The sequence below is a fragment of the Mytilus californianus genome, unplaced genomic scaffold, assembly GCF_021869535.1.
Source record: "Mytilus californianus isolate M0D057914Y unplaced genomic scaffold, xbMytCali1.0.p SCAF_7, whole genome shotgun sequence".
Lineage (NCBI taxonomy): Eukaryota > Metazoa > Mollusca > Bivalvia > Mytilida > Mytilidae > Mytilus > Mytilus californianus.
In genome coordinates this window covers 25,945,653-25,972,408 of record NW_026262723.1, presented here as the reverse complement: position 1 = coordinate 25,972,408, position 26,756 = coordinate 25,945,653, and the positions used below count along the sequence as shown (strand labels likewise).

At 32.3% G+C, this 26,756-nt stretch overlaps 1 protein-coding gene across 3 annotated transcripts in view; it reads left to right on the top strand.

Moving 5' to 3' along the window:
* The window catches only part of LOC127708910 (uncharacterized), a 58,230-nt gene that overhangs the window by 16,372 nt on the left and 15,102 nt on the right, over nt 1-26,756 (top strand). The window lies entirely within an intron of this gene.

Sequence of the window (26,756 nt, the reverse complement as noted above, 5' to 3'; positions counted from 1 at the left end):
AATATGCAATCTTTAATGACCTGACAACAGTATCGTAACTATATCCCTTCTTAATAAGTCTATTTAAAGGTTTTGTTAGCTTTTGAGGTGAATACTGACATTTTTGTGCTTTGTAAAGAATATTACCATAAAAGATTGGATGTGAAATACCCGAACGTATAAGATGTCTGCATGTTGAGTTATATTTACGAATGATGTCCATATACCGATGATAAAATTTAGTAAATGTTTTGACTAGTTTATGATATCGAAAACCCTGGTGTAATAATTTTTCAGTAATATATAAATTTCGCTCGCTAAAATCTAATACGTTGTTACATACACGAGCGAATCGTACAAGTTGAGATATATAAACACCATAAGATGGTGACAAGGGAACGTCACCATCTAAAAATGGATAATTAACGATAGGAAATAGAAAATCATCTCTTTTATCATAATTTTTTGTATTAAGCTTCCCGTTAATGATATAGATATCAAGATCGAGGAAAGGACAGTGGTCATTGTTAGTATTAGCTTTATTTAAAGTAAGTTCAACAGGATAAAGTTCTTTAGTATACATACTGAAGTTGTCATTATTGAGAGCCAATATATCATCCAAATATCTAAAAATATTGTTAAATTTTTGTATCAGATGTTGTTTCGAGGGGTCTTTGATGATTTTAGTCATAAATTGTAACTCATAACAATACAAAAACAGGTCTGCAATTAGTGGTGCACAGTTAGTCCTCATTGGAATTCAGATAACTTGACGATATACGGAATCTCTAAAGCGAACAAAAATGTTATCAAGTAAAAAATCAAGGGCAGATATAGTATTAAAGAATGTCCAATTGATCTCGATCTTTTGTTTGTTGCTACTAAAAAAAGACCTAAAAGATTTTGAACATATGTATTCGCATTCCGACTTTTTAAATGCCCATTTAATTAGGTGTGTGAATTTTTTCTTAATAAGAATATGAGGCAAAGTGGTATATAGGGTAGACAAATCAAAACTTTGAACAGATTCAAAATCACCAATATATGCATGCAATTTATCAAGTACTTCCAACGAGTTTTTGACACTCCAAAAGTAGTTAATTCCACTATTTTCAAAAGCCTTATTTGAACAATTTATTATCAGGTTTTTGATTGTACCAAGTGTACTAGTAAGAAGAATAGACAATTTAGTAGTGGAACAATGACTTGAAGACGAAATAAATCTATATTTGTAAGGTGATTTGTGTAGCTTCGGAAGCCAGTACATAGTTGGGACTTTCATTGTATTTGGTTCTGCTTGTAAAGAAGTAGCTAATATTTTATGTTTGTTACAGATATCGTTTTCTGAAAATAAAGTCAGTTGGATTGTTGGTGAATTCGTGATTTCCTTTTGCAGAACCTCAATGTTAAATTTATGTGCTGGTTCTTTGTTACCATTGCATGCGTTTGCCTCTTCCAGTACCATCTATAAAATTACTGTAAAAATATAATCTTGAATATAACAACCGATATCAGTGTGTAGTACGGAAGGGATTTTTCTTTCCTGTTTTGATCCATTAGTATTTATAAGCTCATCTGGCCAATATGGCCAGTTTTAGTTATTTTCCTTCACTTGGATGTCGTCGTCGTCCGTCGGTGTCAATTGTCGTCCGTTATCTTTTACAAATCTTTTATCCTCTGAAACTACTTGGCCAACACCATTGGGTAACTCGTTTAAAATGTGTTCTATGATCTCGGTTGTGAACCAACATTTTGTGTGTTTTTGCCTTCAATCTTAAAAACTATAATAGATAGAGAAAACCTGTACAATAAAACATTTGTGAAAAATATTATCAGGAAGACAAGATCTTAATTTACGTCAACGTGGATAAAAGTGTCAGTCTGCTCCATATTGGAGTGATTGACATTCAATAACGGTGTTTACCTTTTTAATGTGTTTGCCTTTTACCTTCAAAATTTGATGTATAGGGAGAAACTTTAAAGAGCAAATATTCATGTGGAGGCTACGTTTTTGGAACCTCGTATGTGGTTCTCTTTATTCGTGTCTAAATTATTCATGCAGCATAATACAAAAAAGAAAATTCGGTATGATTGCAAATAAGACAACTTTTCAGCAAAGTTCAAGTAACGGAGATAAAAGCAATTATAAGTCACCGCTCAGCCTTCAAAAATGAAAAAGAGCTCATATCGTATAGGCAGCTAATACTATGCCCTTATTTGTGATTTGATCAAAATCTATAAGATAGAAAAATACTGTCAACAGAAATAATTATAAGCACCACATGTTCAACATCGAAGAGATTTTAATCGTGAATTCTGTTATAGTCTACAGTGTCAGATAGTTTCCGATGTTAAAGGTGCATATAGACCTAGGTGAGCGACAAAAGCTCTAAGCCTCTAATTTATATTATAGTATCACCAACCCAGTAGTCAACATTTCTGTGTTCTGTGTTGACATAAACTATAACTATACTGTTTACAAAACTTTAAAATTTTCGATATAGTTAGGATTTTCTTGTCCATGAATATATTACCTTAGCTGTATTTTACAAAATCATTCGGAATTTTGGATTCTCAGTGCTGTTCAATTTTGTCTCCTATTTTGCTTTATCGATATATTAAATGGTACCAGTGTATTCAGTAGAAGTTTCCAAAAATTGAATTGACGAGTTAAAGAGAGGCTGAAGATACCAAAGGGACATTTAAACACATCAGTCGCAAATAAAATGAGAACACAATGTAAAACGAAAAGGACCAAAAGACAAACAACAGAAACCAAATTACAACATAGAAATCTAAAAACTGAGCAACACTAACCCACCCAAAACTTGGGCGATCTCATGTGCTCCGAAAAATTTCAAGTGATCATCATATAATACTTAATGATTTAAAACAATATAAACGAATATACCGATTGAATTCACACGGAAATTTACAGAGGAGAATTTCAACCCACTCAACTATCATTGAATTCGGCTTTTGTTTTTGTGTTTATTTTTATTTCGGTTTCGGCTGATGGTGAAGATGTTTATTTGTATAGCCATGATGATCGCTGACGGGATACTAAGAGAAAGGCGAAAGATACCAAAGGTACATTCAAACTAATTAGTCGAAAATAAACTGACAACGCCATGGCTAAAAAAGAAAAAGACAAAAATACAAACAACAGTACACAAAACACAATATAGAAGAGTAAAGACTGAGCAACACGAACCCCACCAAAAAATCTCAAAACCATTGCTTGTGATATTATTTTGAAATGCGAATCCAGTGCAGTAAAAATAGTACCGTTACAGAAAAAAAGTGAACTACACATTTAATATCATTCATTATTTGAATATTTAATGAGAACTATTCCAGCAAGTGGCGGGAGTGCTTGACTCTTGGTTGAATAGGATTGTCTGTTTTCCTACCTTAGGTCGATGATTCCTGCTAGGCAGTCAGGCTGTTCAACCAATTAAAACTGACCGCCACGAAATAGCACTTTAGTGCTGTAAGTGCCTCAAACAACAATCAATCAATCAATCAATCAATCAATCAGTCATGAAAACTGTTGGATGTCGATATTTAATGTGGCTTCTCATTTCAGTTGTATAAAACACATTTCTTATATTCTTTATCATATGACATTCAAATACATTTGAATGATATATATTTAGTTTTCGTACAATAATATCACATAAAACAAGCAATGGTTTCGAGAAAACAATATTCACTTAATTAATTTTAAAAAACCTCATATTCCAACATAACTATTCAATATATCAAGTTCTTTATAAGAAAAATGCGGCTTTAGCAGAAACAAAATTTTTATGCTAGGGAAAAGTCGGAGATATTTGGTTTTTCAGGTTTACAGATAAAGATTGAACTCAAACGCAAATGAGGAGAAGTGTTATATAAGTGTATAAATAATTAGCAAGTTTAGTCAAATAAAACTAGCTTTCCAAGTAAAATCAGAAACATTTGTTTCCGCATTTAACATTTTATAAGATATGTTTTTCTATTTCTATTTAAACCCTGAAAAGTAATATAATTCAAACATTGCCAATCAGACAAAAAGCACTGTTTCATAAAAATAAATCTAAAATACACTTAAAAGATAATTAAATCCTAAATAAGATTTAAACAGAAATTTCATCAATTTATGTTCTGTTTAGTATCTTATTAGATATTTTCGTATTGTTTGCAACAACGGGAAATCTTTTGTAATTCAAATAGCTGTTGATATGTTGTCAAAAACCTCTTTTGTTTTTATGTTGTTGATGGAAGCAGGTTTGTACACTTTTTTTAATCAAGAATTTGACAAAAAACAAATGAAAAAGCGGACACAAATTTGAAACAGGGTATGTAAAAGATTTCCAATAAATGACAGTGTTCGACTTAAGCAACCTTGCTAAACGTATATCGGCATAGTTCATTGAATCATGAGAGAGGAGAGCACAAACTTCATGAATTGTCTGCTCGTCGAATACACACCTTTTGTTGGAATCCAACTTAATTATAGATTAACAAAATCTGCCGTTATAAATCTTTACATATTTTGTTATTAAATATTGGAAGATTTTCTTGACATCTTCCTTTTTAGGAAATAGTCTATTCAATACAGCTAGGTGTAATCAACTGTGCTCATCATTACTTGGTCATTTCATTTAGCCCATTTATGTAGGTGCAAAAGAAGTATGCAAATGTGCACATTGGATAAAACTATTAAGAAGATACAAATCAAGGTACAAAAATCTTAAAGAAAGGATCACAACTTGAATACTTTAATCTCATCTTTATATGTATGATTCTGAATTACATTATTTTCATTTCACCCTGGAAAGCCAGACGTTAGGCAATTACTGGGAAAGTTATGTTGACATTTCAGGAAACAAAAATGCTTTGGGAAAGAGTATACCAATACCATGTCATATTAATTACCATGCTGAAGGACAGACTTATTAGGACGGGGAAGGATATGATGTGTTTATTTCTACACATTGGATGAGATATATAGGTCATTTGAAAAAAAATATTTGTATTTATAAAGTTATTGAAGATGGATGTGTCTTGTGCGCTCCAATGTGCAGAAAATTGTATACCACTTTTCCCAACTCCTAGCTATATTGCTTTCATTTTGTCCATCCTTCCATCCGTTCGTTTCGTTCGTCCAATTAATTTTTTGTCACACATGTCTAAACGGAATGTTAGCCCATTGAAATTTGGCTCCTTAAGCGCTTGGACGTATGAAATAATAAAGTACTGTTTTCATTTTTGAGCCCTGAGTCGATACCAGACTCTATCAGTCATCGAAGGTATAATAAACTGAGTAGTCAATACTTCGATACTGACATGATTTTATAATAAACCTTTCTTAGATTGTCCGTTTATAAAATTATTAAGGAACACATAAGGTTTCAACTACCTCAGGCAAGGTTGACCTTAGATTGATTTGTTATTGTTTAGGTCCTTTATAGTAATAAAGTTCTTCAACTGTTTCGGTTGAAACTTTTGTAAGTTATTGTTTTTTACAATGAATTACTTGTTTTGTTTTTTTTTCAAAACTTTTTATATGAGTTGTTGCATGTATTTTGTTGAATGTCTGCTGAAAAATCAAATTGAAGTATCTCTAAATTAAATGAATCACATGATATGTAATGTTAACTCAAAAAAGATAAATGCACAGTCAACCGAAGTATAGAAGTGAACAAACTGATGTTAAAAAGGAAAATGTCTTAACAAATCTGAATGTAACAACAATCACAAACACGTTGTAACAACTTACGTAGTTCTAAGCGAAATTTCGCAATCAGTAAAATGCCTTAGACGACAAAATCATATTATGAATGTTAAGAAATAAAACCACAGGCGTTGATCTTAGTTCTGGATAGTTACAGCTTATGTTTAACTAGTTTTTGGTAATAAATTATCCCAATTTTTTTACATTACGATCTAGGTCATAGAGAAAAAAAACATGAATCATAAATTGAAAAAAAAACTATACCGTGCACATAACTAGTTTTCTAAAGGACACATCACAGGTACAAGTGAATAATCCATTCAAATTCGGCTGGCAGAGACTGAAAGTATGGTTTAAGTTCACAGTTATTCTTCTCTAATTTAATACCTTCACGATCGTCTAGGAAAATTTATATATTTTTTATCCGTAGGATAGAGTATTTACCACTGAGCTCCCCAGCGTAGATGCAGACATGATCAGTCATTATACATCCATTTGACTGCATAATATCTCCACAAATTAACTTCTACAGTTTATTTGAAATGATTTTTGGTACAATTCACATCCGCCCGAAACACAACTGTTTAAAACTTATTTATTTAAAAACATATGTTTAGTAACCACTTCCAAAAAAAAAATGTTTTCAATTTAATTAGATATATAAGCTAATCATAGATTAAAAGTGTTTACGCCAGACGCGTTTTGTTTACAAGAGACTCATCAGTGACGCTGAAATCAACAAAAAAAAGTCAATAAAGTCCGAAGTTGAAGAGCGTTGAGAACTCAAAATTCCGAAAAGTTTTGCCAAATACAGCTAGGATAATATATTCCTAGATATATCATCACTGATATTGCCATACTTAAATTGTCAGTTTGGTTGGCATCATAAGAGTTAAAAAAGGGAGAAGATCCGTATATCACTTTCTTATCAAACAAACGTCTTGATGCCATCTATTAAGGCAATTACCTTCATCATGAATCCGTGAAATACAAATAACCTTACGACTTCAATTATAAGTATTTTTCGTTCATCTCTTATACCTATAAATTTAAACTACCCAACTGCAGTAAGCAACAAGCTTTTGTTCGGAATCTCACTCGATGACTTCAAGTTTAAGCCACCTGATTTCACATGTGCAAGTTTTGAATTTAAATTTTGTAATGCGGCTGGTTACGTTATTACCGATGGCCTAAACATTGTCAATAATACTAATAAAAATCTTCTCTATGAAATATGTTGGCCAAAATGTCATAAACTTGAAATGTAATTTAGAAACAACTAATATGATCATTCAAAAAAATGCCAGATAACATTAACAAAGGGTTGAATTAAGTCGACAACAGTTAACCGATGTTCAAATTTCGATAATCGATTCAGAAGAGACAAATAAAGGTAATAAACTAAAACTGAGTGAATCGCAAAAGTAGCACCGACACTGTACGTCTCCTGCTATGCATACATCAATCGCCGTGCACATTTACACTAAGTCAAAATTTTCAACTTAGAATAGGAAACAATCGGTAAAAAAACGGATCGGATCTATACAGGTATTTTAAGATCAGAGAACACAAAACTAGAAGGTCTGCTTCATATCTTGATTTTTTTCCTCGAAATTGACACAAATGGACGCCTTCAAACTGAAATCTTCTGTTAGAGAAATTTTATAGTAAGAAACATACCCTTTTAAATGAACTATAGCGTGAACATACACGAGCGTAACGCATTAATTCAGATATGTAAACACTATACAGTTGAGCAGATGGTTTGTGACTGCTAAGAAATGGGAAGTTGACAATTGAAAAAATAAAATCATAACGTTTGTCATAGACTCTAGTTTGAAGTCGTCCATCTGTCAATATAAAGGAAAAGGTCAATATATGAAGCTGGTTTTCTACTTTTCGCCATTTTGAGTATTTTCTATGGTTTCCTCAAAGAATAACAGGTAGCTTAATCGGGAGTTATATTCCATCAACGATTCTCCGCCTAATATTTCATCAATGTACTGAATGAACAGCAGATAAAAGGAACTCAAACCTACGCTTGATAGAGCTCGACATTTTTCTTCAGAAACGATTTGCCGATTAGAACTTAACAGTAGATCATCAAAAGATTACGTTTTTGAGTCTTTTGTAGACAAAACGCGGGTCTTGCGTACAGAATTTGAATCTTGATATATATAATGAGTTTATTGTCATATGTTAAACATGTTAGATAGTTGTCTAATTTCCAATTTTCTTTTACTATTATAAAAATTTAAAAGTGCATCAGGTTATATATAGACTAGAACACACCGACGACATCGTGGGTCCGTGACTTAATTAAATTAGTATGTCTATGTTTAGCCGCGATGTTAAGTCAGTTTTCTCCATTTGCCATAGCTTTCTGTCTGAATGCCTTTTTTTGTTTTCTTACTTCTTTTCTTACTCACGAATTTCTAACGTTAGCAGCTAGACGAGTATGATAGTGGAGCCGAACTCGGTTATCCTTCTGCAGAACTAATTGTGTCTGTTGTTTAATTTGGTTGCACGTTTGTCACTTGTTGTCCCCTAAATTTCTTAAAAAATTGCCGAACTGTAATAGTTGAAATGCTTGCTAATAATAATAAAAAGATCTCCTTGATTTTTTTAATTAAATTATAATTCAGATTTTTCATTGGTTAAAAAGCCCTATCTTTGATTGGTCGGAATAGTCAATCCATTTTAAGAAATATTTTGCACAAAAGACCAAAGAATTGTTAAAATTTAAAAAACAATAATAAGGAATCCAAAATGAACCAAAAAACGCAGGAAAAAGTTATTGTCTGTACATTTTGTAATTTCCGTTCGTCGAAAAGTGGAGTTACCGATTCTGAATCTCTTGGTTGGTCTCTTTTGGTTCATTTTGGTAAATTCCATGCATTTGATGGGTAACTTCCGGCCTCGTAATAATTAATTCCGTTTTATCCGTTTTATCTGTAATCAAGAACTTCAAACATGAAGAGCGGTCATTCATTATATGTTGAAATGCACCTGTACGCTTCTGTCATTCAATGATCATCTATTGCATCTCCTTGTATTTTGTTTTACACTATGTATTGTCATTTATATGTATGTACACATAAACAATTTAGTCGGTTTCCGTTTGAATGCTTCTTTATATTCAACAAATTATAAATGCATACATAATTCTAAGGACGAACAAATGTAGAACAAAAGTTTACTTGTTAGAAATATCTTATCACAGGATAGAAGCAATGAACGATACAACGGTGTGTTTTTCCGTAAAGAAATATTGAAAAAAATTTAAAATATAGCAAACTATATCATTTCATGTAACTGGTATTTCTTCCTTCTTTAGGTTGTTATTATAATTCCTCATACGCAGACACGGACAAAACGAAACAACTAAAACTTAATTCGCCAGGTAGCTGTTCATTGAAGTGTAAATCGTCTTCATATTTTGGTGTTAAGGTAGGTTATAATTTGTCAATTTTGTCAATGTCTACACAATTAATCATAGCACGAAAACTAAATTTGTTTGCGTTCATCAATATCGTTTTGCAATATATTGATGGCTTTTTATTTATGGTTTACTGGCTATATATATTAAATGTTTTTTTCTTGTACTAGGAGCATTAGTCTGGGAAAGTAGTTTTGGATCATTCTTTTTCAAACAATTGTTTTAGTTTTTTTTTTAAATTTCTATATCCGTGCCCAAGGTTCTTTATCATGTTTATTGGTAAGTGATTTAACGTATGTTTTTATCCAAAATTTATCCTTTCCAAGTATTTTCTTGACTTTAATCAAAAGTATCAAATAAGTTAGAAAAATGTTAAAACGATATATATCATTCAGTTTATTTGCAATAATTAGACACTTTTTGAACTTGTAATATAAAGCGAGATACTCTATTTGAAAAGTGTGGCTATCAATTTAATAAATAAGGCATGACCTCAGAAGATAATTCGCAAAAAAAGCATTATATTGTGACATGTTCAATATAGCTTCATCACTTATCATCAATAACTTAAGGTAGAAACTCAATGATGACTGATTTTGGTACCATATACAAACAAGGACTTTTAGTTTATAACGTGTTTTTTTTTCATTTTTTTAACAGCACTGAGTCGATACCTCTGCTGGTAGACTATCAGTCCCCGAGGGTATCATCAGCTCAGTAGTCAGTACTTCGGTACTGACATGATTTATAACAAACTATCTGAAATTGCCCGTTTATAAATTTTGAAATTATACAGAAACTAAGGTTTCAACTCCCTCAGACAAAGTTGGCCTTAGACGGATTTGGGTTTTTTAAGGTCTTTTTTTGGTTTATAGCTCTTCAACTGTTTCGGTCCTCATACATCCTTGGCTTTCAAATATTTGGCTATGAGTGTTCCTGATAAAGGTAAATCCAGAAAAGCGCTTTGGACGCATGAAATTTATAACGTGTTGTTTTCATTTTTTTAACTGACTTTAAAACATCAAAATAAGTTTTTTTAACAATAAAATATGATGATATATATTGCTATGAATTTTAAATGGTTTGCATATTATTAACATGATCACGTATAAATGTACAAAATGAATAAACAATTCCAAATGAAGATTGTGCAAAGAGTCGGTCGTTACTCCCAAAACGTATGACGGCATTTAGTGATACATTTAGTTAAGGTTTAAAGTTCTTAATCAACCTTTTTCTTTTATATCCGACTTTAAAAACAAAAAAAGTACTGTCATTGGTTAATTATGATGCAATCGGAGTGGGAGTGACTTCAAATGTCGATACATGGCACAATGCTGTATGCACACAGTATGTCTTTATCTGCCAAGGATGAAAAGGAAGATTGTAACCCTTGGCCTGCGAAGATGCATCGATAGGTACTTTTTTACTAAATTGTTGTAGAGTTCATATAAAAATAAGAAGATGTGGTATGATTGCCAATGAGACAACTCTCCACAAGAGACGAATTGACACAGAAATTTACAACTATAAGTCACCGCACGGCTTTCGACAATGAGTTAAACCCATACCGCGAAGTCAGCAGTACATATCTACTGAATAAAACCTTTTTTCAATTGTTTTTACCGACATGTTTAGATAGTCTGATGTTATACCCAGACTAGGGTAGAGTTAATAAACATGTTTAAACTGGCCTCATTTTCTATGTACATGCCTAAAGCCAGGAAGCTAAATTTCAGTGGTTATCGTTTGATGCCGTCTGTCATGATTGTTTTTTACTTCAACTTCATACATGTACTTTATTTTGCTGTTCAAACTTTTTTGTTTTTGATTTGATTTTGAGTCTTTTGTAGACAAAACGCGGGTCTTGCGTACAGAATTTGAATCTTGATATATATAATGAGTTTATTGTCATATGTTAAACATGTTAGATAGTTGTCTAATTTCCAATTTTCTTTTACTATTATAAAAATTTAAAAGTGCATCAGGTTATATATAGACTAGAACACACCGACGACATCGTGGGTCCGTGACTTAATTAAATTAGTATGTCTATGTTTAGCCGCGATGTTAAGTCAGTTTTCTCCATTTGCCATAGCTTTCTGTCTGAATGCCTTTTTTTGTTTTCTTACTTCTTTTCTTACTCACGAATTTCTAACGTTAGCAGCTAGACGAGTATGATAGTGGAGCCGAACTCGGTTATCCTTCTGCAGAACTAATTGTGTCTGTTGTTTAATTTGGTTGCACGTTTGTCACTTGTTGTCCCCTAAATTTCTTAAAAAATTGCCGAACTGTAATAGTTGAAATGCTTGCTAATAATAATAAAAAGATCTCCTTGATTTTAAACCATTTTCAATAATAGCGGGGCTATTTAGTAAACTATATCCGTCCGTCGTCAATCATCATTTGCATCTTGAAAGAATTCTTTCCCAATGAAAAAAAACAAAACATGAGTACCACACTCCGTCCCCCTACCGCCATTTTCCCCTATTTCTTCATGCTTCAGATTTGCACTCGACAACTGATGCCTTGGATTTTTGTAAATTATCACGTTTAGCACGTCTGTGTTGACAAGAATTATCATTGATATGGTCATTATTGTAAATTAGCTGTTTCTAAACGTTGAATTTTTCTAAATACTATGGATTTTCGACCATTGCCTACCACAGGAATAGATTACCTTAGCTGTATTTGGCAAAACCTTTCAGAATTTGGGCCCTGAATGCCTCATGATGGAGGCTCTGCATATTGCATTTAGATTTAGATTCATGTATTGTGCAACTGATTCTTTTCGTTGCCGTTTAAAAAAACAAAGCTTGGTGCCTGTTTTCCATCGCTGGAAATAAATTCATAAAGAAGAAGGTAGTTGGCATAACATTTGATCCCAAAGGTAACGGAATTATTCGCCAATAACAAATATTATGAAATGTAAGGTGGCGTCCTTAGGACAACAATCAGACAACAGAATTTACGAACAAAAAAATATGTTCAGTCCTAACAGGGTTAATGATATATAGATTTATTTTGTATGCTTCAATGTTAATAATCTTTTATGATTTGATAACCTTAAGTGTGAATGTCATTTTAAATTAATTGAGCGTACAACGGAAAAGCTTAAATCTGAATATATCATCATTACAATGAGAATTGATAGGTGTTTAAATCAAGGAGCAAAACAAAAAGAATTTGTCAGTGTTTAGACGTTTCGTCCACACTGGTATCACTAGCCCAGTAGTCAGCATTTCTATTTTGACATGTTATAGCATTGATCTTTCTTTTTTTTCAAATTCACTGTCTAAAACACTTTGAATTGTTCGACATATTGAGGATTTTCTAACCAAGTCATAGACTACCGTAGACATATTTGTCGAAACTTTTTGGAATAATGGGTCCTCATTGCTCTACATGTCTTGTATAGACCAAAAGCGAGTCGGGCGTACCAAATTATAAGATGTGTCTATGATAAATGTTTGCATCAGCAAATATCTGCATGCTCTCAGTAATATTTAGTAACTAAGTACTATTGAAACAACAAACATACGAAGTTTCCTCTTTTGTAAATAATTAAACATGCTTGTGATAGCTCATACTCGCCTACGAAAAACAACATAGTTTCAAGGTTAATCTTTCAGACTGAAAGCGAATTTCCAAACTCAAGTGTGTTTGTTGTATTTATTTAATGTATTTGAAATGTATACGTGATAGGTCATGCTTTTGAATCCACCAAATACGACATTTTCCATTTACCTTTGTAAATGTCTGGTGTCAGATTGACTAGATTTTGATTAAACTTCGACAAGTGGTGGAGAATATGAATATTCATACACAAAAATGCAATATGGTCTTCCTATGTAGACAGTACCAGATGTTGCAAAGTTGAAAATGCTAAGTTTCATTTTTAAGCTTAGGCAATTTAAATTATCATGATGATGGTTTTTTAAACGTATTCATTTTCTTTGTTGCTTCCTTACTAAAAATTTATAAATACTTCACTATTTTATAAATTGATGATATATTATCCAAAAACACGGAATTATCTTATTAGTTATGCAGTTCTTGTTCCATCACGTTATTTACAGACACCTTGAAATTTTGCCATTCGCTTTTAAGTGCTCAATATTTTGAAAATGCATATGAATATACATCCTTTATTTTAATAGATAAACACATGCGTGTGTTCAGATGATCTAAATTGGTCAAATATTAACCATAGTAAAAACTGTGACCATCCATGTACTGATCAGTGGACGAATGCTACATGTGGATCAAAAGACGACTGGTACTTTGATGTGTATAAGCAGATGAAAGGTAACATAAATCCAGATTAATTATAAGAATACCGAAAGGCATTGTAGAAAAGGACATCACATTTGTCATTAACATGTTCAAATAAAAAAAAAGATTGACCACTCCGAAATTTTTTTTTTTTTTCAAGAAATGTGGCACTGTTTACGTTTAATTTCAAAATCGTCGCCCAGCCGGAGCTTGAGGTTTACAAGTTGCACAGTAACATGTATACAGACGTGTTGCTGTATCATACTGTGGATTCATTAATATTCATTGGATACAATTTTCGTAGCTTTCAGTGGTAAAGATGAGCGACGAATTTAAATGTTCATCGAATTGTAAAATTATCTTAGGGTTGTATGCAAACTTTGGCATAACTACGAAATCAAGTATCAACGAAAATATAAGAAGTATTATAAAACACATATCCAGTCAATCCTAGAATAAACAAAGGACGAACCAACCTTAAATTGTCCACTGACATAGCCAGAATGCACACAATGAACATCAAGCTCCTGGTTTTGATTTGCATTGTGTATTTTTAAAACCTGCTGTGGCCTAATGAGAGAAATTGAAATCATTATTCGAAGACTGACTATTAATTATATGGCCTTAAATTATAAAATATCTGTTTACCCTTGTGTGATCAATAATAACTTATGCTCGTCTCTGTTCTGATATGTGAATAATCCATGCTATATCTTACACATATTGTATCGAATATGAGCAGTTCTGATCATATTTTGCCAATGTAATTTTAGTATTGCTTCACAATTGGTGGAGCAGGAATCCGACGCATTTGAGTTCAGATTTTTTCAGGTTTGATCTGAGTGAGGTTTTAATATCGGAGCAAAATAGTTAAAAAGTTCCCTTTTTGTTATCCAGCAACAATTATGTTATTTTTAATAAATTGGCTAAACAGAGAAGATTAATTAAACGATAATTATAGAATATAGAAATAGTACAACAGATTAAAATGCAATTTAAAATTCTCAGCATTAGAAGCTTTAGCCAAGTCTGTAATAACTAATGTTTTATCTTGATTCATTTAAAGTATTTCAACCAGACCAAGAAGATCAAGGTTAATTGGATAGAAACTGCATGGTAGCTAAAATAATAGATGCAATCAATGTAACCTATAAAGCAGTATCTTGTTCGGAACAGCACACTGCAATTCGCATCTCAGAAGGAGGAAGTTAATTTCATTTCACTATTCATTCTAATTGCATTTCACTATTTATTCTACATTTATAAAAATTCGAGAGTAAATCAGCATGTTTAACTAAAAACACAAACTAAGAATACAATATAAAGCACAAAAACGGAAAATGAACGCATTTGGGAAGATAACAATTTCCCTGCTCGTGTTATTTATTGTTAAACCGGTTTCAAAAAACGACAAGAAAAATGTTGAATGTTCTGCGATATGAATAAAATAAGTGTGAGTATATATCAATGACAAAACAATCGATTACATCATTTCAATCACAAAGCATCCCAACCAAACAAGTAAAGACATAGACATATAAAAGTAAGGAGATGTGGCACGATTGCTAATTAGACAATTATCCTCCATAGGCCAATTGACCTGAATTTAGGTAGCTTAAGTTCACCATTTGGTTGTGTCTTAAATTTATTTTTACTGATTTTCAAACCAAAAATAATAACAGAAGTATTTAGGTCTTACTTATTTCCATCAATATGTATATATCGGAGAATACGCATTCCTCTAACTAAATACCAGATCAAAGGATTGAAAAATACCATGAAACTAACTACGTTGATCAATAAGCATACATCGCCTAAAAGAAAGTACCTCCAAACTTTTTATAAACAACATTTTCGTTAAGACTGATATCACAACATCACTTTTTATTTACTGAAAACTATTTGTCTAATATTAAAAGTAACTATAAACAATGCTCAAATATGTTAACATTCTGTCTCAAACCAAATGGACTTCTGAATTTACCTTTGAGCTCGGTATTTTTCAATAAATTTTTATGCAAAGCGCTCAATCATATTGATTGATGATATATGATTTTTGGTGTTTAACACCACTTTCTACATTCCTGGCTATATCGTGAAGGCCAGTCATCGTGCGTATAGACAGGTAAGGAAATACTTATATGTAAAACAATGACTATCAAAGATACGTGTTTGTTCTTTTAGAATCAGATTACTCAACAGGTTTTAATAACGAGAAACTGCAATGTACAAGTCGACAAGAAAACGAAAAAAAAATTTGTGAAGGCAATACATTGTGATACAAAGAACTCGGTCTTATGTTGCTACACTTCCAACACCGTTTTGGTAAATGATTTGTATTACCTATTCAGAGAAAAACTTCTAGTAGTATTTATCTAATGGTTTCTTAATTTTTTACTACATTTACTACATTTCACAAAATAATATTTTCTACAATTATTTGTCATACTTTATTTTTTTCAATTATCTGGAATTCAGTATGATCGATTTCTTTTAGTTTTTAGTTGGTTTTAAAGGTTTAAAATAGTACTGCAAGATTGGACTTTTAAAAAGCCAGCCTTTAAATTTTTTTAAGAATTTAGTGTCATTGACGTCAATAATTATACGTATGCTGTGGCACACAAGATGTGTAATATTTTGGATTATTACTCTATCAAAGACAGTATTAGTCTTCAAAATATTGCTTTTGAAGGGAAGTCATATTGGACAAACGCTTTGAGATTTTCGACGGAACGATGGGTAGACAATACCACTGACATCGATGCCTTGAAAGGTAAATATTATCATTAATATCAATAATATTGCATCCAATCACTTGGATGAAGAGTTGTCTCATTGGCACTCATACCAAATCTTCTTATTTCTACTTAGCTAATTTTTTTTCTTAAAATATTTTTTTATTTTTCGTTTTGATAAATCAGTGATCAATGCGTTGAAAGTTATTAATATTTTGCTTTTCTTTTAGATATCATGAAAAACATGAGAAATCAATAATGTTTATCAGCATCACTGAAGAAAGTTGGATATCCACCTGCTGTAAGAGAATTACCTTGTAATAATAGGTATAAAACCACTAATTCATAGCCCCATTGCTTTCTATGTTAAATTCTGCAATTTCAAGCATAAATGGCTACTTTGTCTTACGTTCAAATTAAGTGGCAGTTATTTCATGTCAAAACTGTACCTTATGCTGACTTGTGCTGAAAAAATCAACATACCTTTAATTGCATATTAGAGCGTACTGGTTCCCGGAAGTTTGATAGTACAGAAACAGGAACTTCTGATCTGAACAACAGGCCAAATGAGCCCTCCTATCAAAATTTCATATACTTCTTTATTATTCAAATAAAACTTTCAACTAGGGTTCTACAGTGATTCCAAGTCCCAAAGCTTTCATTTGATACTAAAACTACCCAAATATTCCCACTATTGACAAAGATACAGCTATGAGTAGGAACTATTTTGTTTAAAATATGTACTACTTTCTTGTATGTTCTTTCCGACCGGGCCTGAATTAGTGGTTCTATACCTATAACAGCACCAAACTTGTTATATTGACTTCTGCTTGACTTAATTTCCTTCTATGATCTATTTCTAGCATAGAAAAACACATAAAGCTTTTGTCAAAACAATATATCACTGAATTCAAGCTCAAATTGGACTGGTAGTAACATATGCGTTAAACAAAGAAAACTACATATGGATACTAATAGTGACAGATATGACACTTTTTCAATTTTTACCAGTTCTGATTTGTTAATATCTACTCAAATAACAGTGTTCTTACCTATATGTCTTATTTTTATCAGGGATTCTTCCTTGAATATAAATACAGTGGTCCAAACATAAAATATAATTGATAATTTTATCCCCCCTTTTTTCTACATGTTGGAAAAGGATAGTGATTTGGTAAAAAAAACATACTTTTATGTATAAACATGGATCAACAAGAGCAATTCATGTATCTCCAAGATAGACAACTTGCTAAAATGGTTATAAAATGCATTTCAAGTGAGATTTTGGAATTCCTATATAAGTATACACCAATTTTCCTTGAAATAAATAACTCACCAAGAAACACAATAAAACATGAACACTCACTAGATAATTTGACCAAAAACAATATTTATACTATAAACTAGTCATAATATACAAGTTTCATTGGTTTCAGTGTTAGATAATCCAAAAATTTAAATTTCAGGTAAAATCTTAACTGTGTGCATGCTAAATGACCAAAAAAGGCTAAAATACCTTATTGTAGCAATTTGAGGGCTGTAATTTGACACTAACATAATTGTTACATAAAAAAAATAATGTAACATGATTTCTGACAACAAATGTGACCAATTTTCACTGTAAAGGGTATGATTTCTAAAAATAGAATTTAACATGCCTGTCAGTAATAGGTATAAAACCACTAATTCATAGCCCCATTGCTTTCTATGTTAAATTCTGCAATTTCAAGCATAAATGGCTACTTTGTCTTACGTTCAAATTAAGTGGCAGTTATTTCATGTCAAAACTGTACCTTATGCTGACTTGTGCTGAAAAAATCAACATACCTTTAATTGCATATTAGAGCGTACTGGTTCCCGGAAGTTTGATAGTACAGAAACAGGAACTTCTGATCTGAACAACAGGCCAAATGAGCCCTCCTATCAAAATTTCATATACTTCTTTATTATTCAAATAAAACTTTCAACTAGGGTTCTACAGTGATTCCAAGTCCCAAAGCTTTCATTTGATACTAAAACTACCCAAATATTCCCACTATTGACAAAGATACAGCTATGAGTAGGAACTATTTTGTTTAAAATATGTACTACTTTCTTGTATGTTCTTTCCGACCGGGCCTGAATTAGTGGTTCTATACCTGTAACAACGTTCTACCATTCAGATGTTCTCCTGTATACACACCTGCAAAGACAGTTGATACATTGAAAACTGGTAATGACACAACTGTATGCGTTCTTGTCGCAATGGTTATATTGATGGTATCGTGGATTCTATAGTCATGATGGTAATACCGTAAGGTCGATACCATTGTTTGTAAGCGGATGATTGGCATTATGCACAGGGCATGCAACAAATGCGTGAATGGTTATTTGAGGAATCAAACAAAGTTGTTAACTGTGGGTAAAATCACATTCTACCAATCATAAATTTTGTATTTTTGCAGTAAAATCCGTATTATTTGTAATTTTTGTCAATATATCATTAATGAAACGAATATTTTTTCACGGGAAATTAATGTCTTCATCCCTGTTTAAAGGTCTATAACAACTTTTATGATTAATTCGGTAGAAACATAGACACGTTTTTAACATTGTTACACTACTATCGTCTTATCAAACTACTTGATTTTAAACAATAACTTGAATTGTCCTGTATCAAGTCAGGAATATGGCAGTTGTTATCAAATAGTCCGTTTCTTTGTATGTTGGCGTTTGTTTTTGTAACAGTTCAGTGTTTCTGTTGTTCCGTTGTTTCCTCCTATAATTGATGTTCCCATCGATTTTGGTTTGTGACCCGGATTTGTTTCAGTTCAATCGATTTATGACTATCGAACAGCAGTATACTACTGCTGCCTTTATTGAATTGAATCTGTATTTGCTGGTCCCTAACAAGTGTAACAATGTTTTAAAATTAAAATGTACATGTTAAGACTAATCATCAGATAACATAATTTCGGTGCAAGCAATAGTCAAGATATATTCATGCTGAAGGGGGCCATGTTAAAGTCAAAATGGTGGACGATATGATGAATAAATTCCAGTATAGATTGTTTAACTTCTTATTGTGACAATTAAACAAGTGTAGAGTCACATCTTGCGAACGAAGTTGAAAGGCATCCCGCCTTGCTCGGTTTTGGGCATATACAATTTCCGAACAATTTTGTATATTACATTTACCATTGTTGACTGATATACTGTTTTGTTTTTGTTATAAAATCTGAACATAAGTACACTATTTCTGCCTTTTTTTCTTCCTGATGCAAGTAATCATTACAGGAACATATCAACACACGACGTCAAGTGATAATCAAGGTACATTTCCATTTTCTGAGGCAACATCGACTAGTTATAATACTACTGTCAACGACAACAATGGCAATGAACCGTTCGAGGAGTATGAGGAAATTGATAGAACAAGGATAACTGAAGTCTTTATCATAATCATTGGCAAGACCATTTGAGCAACAATGTTTACCAACATTGCTGTGCAGTTCATTTGAATAATACATACAAATGTACCTAAATTTTAATTCCCAAGCTTAATCTCTAACAAACATCCGAATGTTCAACAAGCACTTGCAATCCTTATCATGAATTCTGTCTGCATCGTTTACATTTAGTCTGAGATTAACTTTCCCAAACACTTGTTTTGATAATATTTTTGTTGCAGTGTACATTTAGGATTGTCAAAGTTTTCAGACAACGATCACCTTTTTAAAACTTTCATTGAATTTTCAATAACGTTATATTTTAGGAACTTCAAAGTTGAAAAATCTAGAGATTTTTTGTCATAAATAAATTGACTTTGCTGTTTTTATATTTGGAATTAAGGTACATGTACGTCATTGTTTATGAAGCACGGAAATTTAAAAATCAGAAGTAAGCACGACGCGAACTTAGATTTTTTCACTTTGAAATGTTGATGTAGTATGTTGGTTATCATCATTACACTGTAACTGTTATGGCAGCAGTCGCACGGCAGAAAAACTAATCCTTAATGAGGTTTTCTTTTTTATTATAGAATATCAAATTAGAGGCTCTACTGATTCTACTTTGGTTTTTGGAAATCATGTAAAATAGATTAAAATCATACCCTAATAATGATTGAGGCCAATTTTGGTTTAATATTGGCCCCGTACTTTAATCAAAAGCAGAAAACTTTTGTAAAGTTTACACCTCATAAGGAACATTAATACCGTTTGGTTTCAATCCATTCAAAGGTTCTTTAGAAGAAGACATTGGTTACATATTTCCCCATAGTGTTCTATGTTAAACTAAGGTCCTCTTGGTGGCCATCTTGAACAGTAAATCGGCAACAAAGTACCAACACTGCATCATCACCTCATAAGGAACATTTCTGCCATATTTGGTTTTATTCCATTTAGTGTTATTCCTCTAGGAGAAGCATTTGTATGTATTACCCATAGGGTCTTATGTTAAACTAAGTCCTCTGCTGGCGGCCATCTTGGATGATGGTTCGGCAACAAAGTAACAACACTTGGTCAGTACCTCGTTAGGAACATTCATGCCATGTTTCGTTTCATTCTATTCAGTGGTTCTCTAGAAGAAAACATTTGTATGTATTTCCCGTAGGGTCCTATGTTAAACCTGCTCCCCCTGCTGGAAGACATTTTGAATGACAAATCAGTTTCAAAGTAACAACAATTGGTCAACACCTCAAAAGAAACATTCATACCATGTTTGGTTTCAATCCAATAAACGTTTTCTAGAAGAAGACATTTGTAAATATTTCCCATAGGGTCCTTTGTTAAACTAAGACCCCCGTTGGCAGATATCTTGGTTGATGGATTTGCTACAAAGTAACAACACTTGGTCAACACCTCATAAGGAACATTCATGCCATGTTTGGTTTCATTCCATTCAGTGGTTCTTCAAAAGAAGACTTTTGTATGTATTTCACATAGGGTCTTTTGTTAAACTAAGTTCCCCGCTGGCAGCCATCTTGGATGATTGATTGCTACAAAGTAACAACACGTGGTAAGCACCTCATGGAGAACATTCATGCCATGTTTTAATTTCTTCCATTCAGGGGTTCTCTAAAAGAAAACATTTGTATGTATTTCCCATAGGATCCTATGTTAAACTATGTCCCCGCTGGCGGCCATCTTGGATGATTGATCGCATTCAAAGTTACAAAAATTGGTTATCACCTCGTAAGTAACATTCATGCCATGATTTATTTCATTCCATTTAGTGGTTTTGTAAAAGAAGACATTTGTATGTATTTCCCATAGGGTCCTATGTTAAACTAAGTCCCTCTCTGGCGGCCATTTTGGATGATGGATCAGCTACAAAGTAACAACACTTGGTCAGCACCTTATAAGAAATATTCATGCAATGTTTCGTTTCATACCATTCCGTGGTTCTCTAAACGAAGTTTAAAATGTAAAAAGTTAACGACGTTGACGGACGACGACGACGGACGACGACGGACGACGACGGACGCAAAGTGACGAGAAAAGGGGATCAAATATTGATTTAAAAAAAGTTACAGAAAAGTAAACAAAACAAATAACATGACCGGTATAAAAAGAAGGAAAGATAAACATGAACTTACAAAATACTACACAGAAAATGTACGTTTAAATAAATCGATGACAGCCAGATTTCATTGTAAACCAAGTTTGTAAACGGACCGGAACATAATGACTGATACTTCGCATTCTTTGTAAGTTCATTTCATTTAATGTATTCTTAATTGGGATAAATTGTTTGCATATATTATGCATTGTTATATAAAATTGAGAATGGAAATGGGGAATGTGTCAAAGAGACAACAACCCGACCACAGAACAGACAACAGCAGATGGCCACCAACAGGTCTTCAATGCAGCGAGAAATTCCCGCACCCGGAGGCGTCCTTCAGCTGGCCCCTAAACAAATATATATACTAGTTCAGTGATAATGAACGCCATAATACTCCAAATTGTACACAAGAAACTAAAATTAAAAATAATACAAGACTAACAAAGGCTAGAGGCTCCTGACTTGGGACAGGCGCAAAAATGCGACGGGGTTAAACATGTTTATGAGATCTCAACCCTCCCCCTATTTCCTTGAAACCACTGTTTGATTAACTTACACGTAACTAATTGAAATTCAGATAGAGAGAACAAAATAAAATTTTGCATTGCAGGTATCACAGTATTTCTGTCTATTCTTATTATATCTGCAGCTATATTTGTATTGTATTTATACAGACAAAAGAGGTATGTGTTATTAATTTCCCCTATAAAGAATTGTTTTCACATGTCCTGTTTTGCCCTTTTAAAAATCATAATGCTTTTGGAAATTTTGTACAATTCTAAACATTCCAGCTTTATTTGCCTAATTGTTGTTTTTATCATGCTTTATTTCAAATATATACAAACCGATATGGCTCAAAGAGCTTGCTACGGGTTGTGTGACATTGTCTGATTTTGTAGAAATTATACTTAACACCCAAATTCATGTGATAGAAAGAAGGTTAAACGATAAAACATTAAGATAGCATATGAAAAGATTGGTCTAATAGGGTGAAATCGGATGTAAGAAACAAATCGAAATGGGTAAATGTATTACACTTTTCTTCATAAAAGTTACATTATCTGAGGTATTTCCTCTCATATATTTGTTATAGGACATGAAGTAAGAAATAGAATCAAACAACAAAATATTCTGTTTTTATCAGAACCAGCCGTAAAATAATGATAATACACATTATTCTCTTAAGATTAAAAGTTGTTGATGTAAACATTTCGTTCAAGATGTAGATCGATTTACTTCTACTATTTTAAATTTCAAGATGGCGGAGGACTCCCGATCTACCTTAATAGTCTTAAATTTTTGAACTGTGATAATTATTAGATAATCTTTCCATCTTTCATGGGTATTTATTAATAATCTTTAGCTCCCAAATTTAAGTATCGACTTGCTATATTAGGCTGTAAATATATTTATTGAAAGTTTTAAATACATATTCTCTGTAGGAAACAATACAGTTTAGAAATACAAGGTCAAAATTCGAGAGAGACAAGAAAGGATATCTATTTTGCAACTGAAGACATTGCAGCGATCACCTTGGTTTGCAATGGATTCCAAGTGAAAGCGATATAAAGAGGTTATCCATGCCAACGTTAAACACTGACAATTCTGCATATACAGCTCTCAATTCAGTTGAACAGGATACATAAAAAAAACAACGCAACCACTGAAAATGCTACATATACAATACTAAAATCAAACGAGCAGGGTTCATTAACACAAAATGTTAACAGTGAAAATGCTGCAAATACTGGTTTGCATACTAACAGATCGAGTTCATCAACAAACAACGTAAACACGAAAAATGCTACATCTACAGGAGTAAAATCAGTGAGACAGGGTAATTCAACAAACAAAGCAAACATTAAAAATGCTGCATATACAGCAGTGAAATTAGTCAGACATGCTATACCATCAAACAAAGTAGACATTAATAGTGGCATTGAAACCGAAAGTGAGTACCATCACCTAGATTTTACTTTGAAATCCGACGAGAAATGTTTCATTGATGGGAATGAGTATAATAGCACAAAGCAGAAGGTATCCGATATCGTGTATGAAGATCCATTGGAGGAAGAAACCTCAAAGTTTCATAGGGCTTTCTCTCAAATTAGGCAGGGTATGGTACACAGAGGCAGAAGTATACGGAAATCCATATTGAAAAGACAATCACGGATACGTGGAAACGATACTTATACTGTAACAGAATTAAGTCTGGATGATTTTGTATATGATTCGCCGAAAGCAGAAAATGCGAAGGGAGATCTAGCAGAAAATATAAATGAAGAGAAAGGCATGCTTAGCAAAGTAGAAGCAGTGGATGGTGTTAGTCAATTCACATTACGAAACAAAGTAAATCAATAATCGAAATGTACTAAACAAGACACACGAAGGTCTTCAGTGAAACTGAAATTCTAAAAAATGTTCTCATTGATAACTTTTAGAACACCAGCATCTTTTGAACAATCCAACGATTCAATTAGCCATGACAACAGTGCGTAAATCAATACCATTTGTTTACAAAATTCAAGAAGTGACTGTATCATTAAAAGAAAAGTCATGTAAGCGAATTTGGATGATGTTCATTGTCTTACTATCACCTTATATTTGTATGTTACCACGGTAATTTAGTCTAACTTAAAAAATGTAGTCATGTTCATAATAGTACCTTATAACAACACTTCATTAAATATGTTTTAAATTTCAATATATCAATTTAAAACATCAGTGTTCAAGCAAATTTAATCAATAAACAATATGAATTTAAGCCATACATTTATAAAAGTCTAATCATTCTAGTGATTTTTTTTTCAAACTGTACGCATATAATGTATTATAATTTGTTATTATATTTTTTCTCAAATCATCATTTAGTTAATTATGTTTAATATCTTGAAGACAAAATAAAAAAGACAAAATTAATCTGTATCCGTAATATAACTTGTACATACATGTAGAATTAATGAAATAAGATTTCAACTCTATACATAAGTATGGCCATGTATCACACGTATGGTTTGAACAGTTTTGAAATATTATTTTTCCAACAGAAATCTGCTTTTTATTATTCATTTTTCAAAGCACAGTTTGAAAAATTATTCTCAAAAACGGAATCTGTTTTTTCTATTAGTTTTCCAATGAACAGTTATGATTCGACAATTGTTGTAAAGCCCTAGTTAGCATTTTAGGGGTACTGACCTATATGTTTTACTCATCGTCTTCAACAATGTGCCTGTCCGTATTTAGGAGCCTGTAGTTCAGTGGTTGTCGTTAGTTCATGTCACAATTTTTTATCGTAAATTGTTTTGTTATACATAAGGCCGTTTGTTTTCTAAATTGAATTGTATCATATTTTTCATGTCGGAGCCTTTTACAGCCGACTAGAGTTTATGGGTTTTTCTCATTGTTGAACGCCGTACGGTTGCCTATAACTATATGACTGTTTGTGCTTATATCCACTTTTTGTTTTAACTTGGATGAATAGTTGTCTCATTTTGCGATCATACCACATCTCCTTATTTTTATATAAAATGTGTTTTTTTTTTATTTCTTATTTTGTTTGGTCTGAATTCCAAAACATTGCACATTACTGTCGTGGATTAAATATGTTGTTGTATCATATGTTAAGTGCAGTTGTCCTTATACAAGTGTATGATAGTTCGAATACATATCAGAAAGTGTCAATTTTTTAGCTGATTTTCAGACATTCTCTGATGATACGTGTTTAGCTGATAGAAATCCTTATTCTTTTATTTTTCTCAACAATATGAACGTCTCATAATAACGTATAATTATATTTTTGATGTCGGTTTATGCAGTTAAGTTCTTTTCTGCACTCTTTCTTATCGTACATTCTTACGCGTACTGTTTTGTAATTTCACTAACCAAAGCCAGCATTGAGAGTTGAGTCTTCATACAAATAGACGAATCTCTCAAGCCAACAGCTGTCTATTTTGAATCGTATGATAAAAATGTGAGACTGGAAAAGTGGAATGCGCCAAAGAGAAAACAACCCGACCATATTGCAGAAAACAGACCTACTTAACAATAATGTATACTACTGTAGTTCAGCGAAAATGGGCGTCACACTAACCTCCGAAAAATATAAATGAACCAAAATTTAAAAAAAGACATACAAGACTAGCAAAGGCCATAGGGTCCTGACATGAGACAAGCGCAAAAATGCGGCGGGGTTTAACATGTTTTGTGATATCTCAACCCTTCTTCCATACCTCTAGCCAATGTGGAAATAAACAATCACACAGCAATACGCAAAGTAAAATGCAGTTTAAAAGAAGTCTGAGTCCGATGTTAGTAACAGAAGAAACTAAGCAAAATGACAATAATGAACATTTATTAACGAAGGACTACTAGCAGTAATGTAAATGACTTTTTTTATTTTCCATATTTCGCAGGTTTAAGGCAGAAACAATCCTTTCCTCCGTTTATTGGACTGAAATACCAAAAATCGTCGTTGACGCACGTTTTATCTTGCGAAGAAATATAATGTTTAGTTTTGTTAATTTATCGCTACAATAAAGGGACATTATATGAGATGAATTTAATAATGCAAAACATTTCATAACACTTTAAAACAAGTTAGATGTAGCACATTCGTGTGTAGGATTTGGAAAATTTTATTTATTTACATTGTATTGGAAATAATACTTTGACCTATGGATATTCGTTTTTCGTGTTACATGTACTTGATCACGAATGTGTGCTCTCTTCATGCCAGTTCTTTTTTTCTACATCTTTATATACCTTTTACAAATGACCCAATATTCCTTTTTTCTATGAAAGAACACCCACGTACTTTAAAATAGGGGGGTATATATACTATGTATTCCTGATTCTGAGTTTTATATATATAAAAAAGTTGTATTGCAAGACAAAAGAGAGAAAACAATCACTCTGAATTTTTCGTTTAAAAATTTGTTGAAAAAATAATCTGCTTATCACGATAAGGATGTCATGAAAATAAGCAACAACAAAGAAACAACATAGCATCCCTCTTTCATGAACAAAGTTGATACAATGAATAATTACTTATTAAATTACT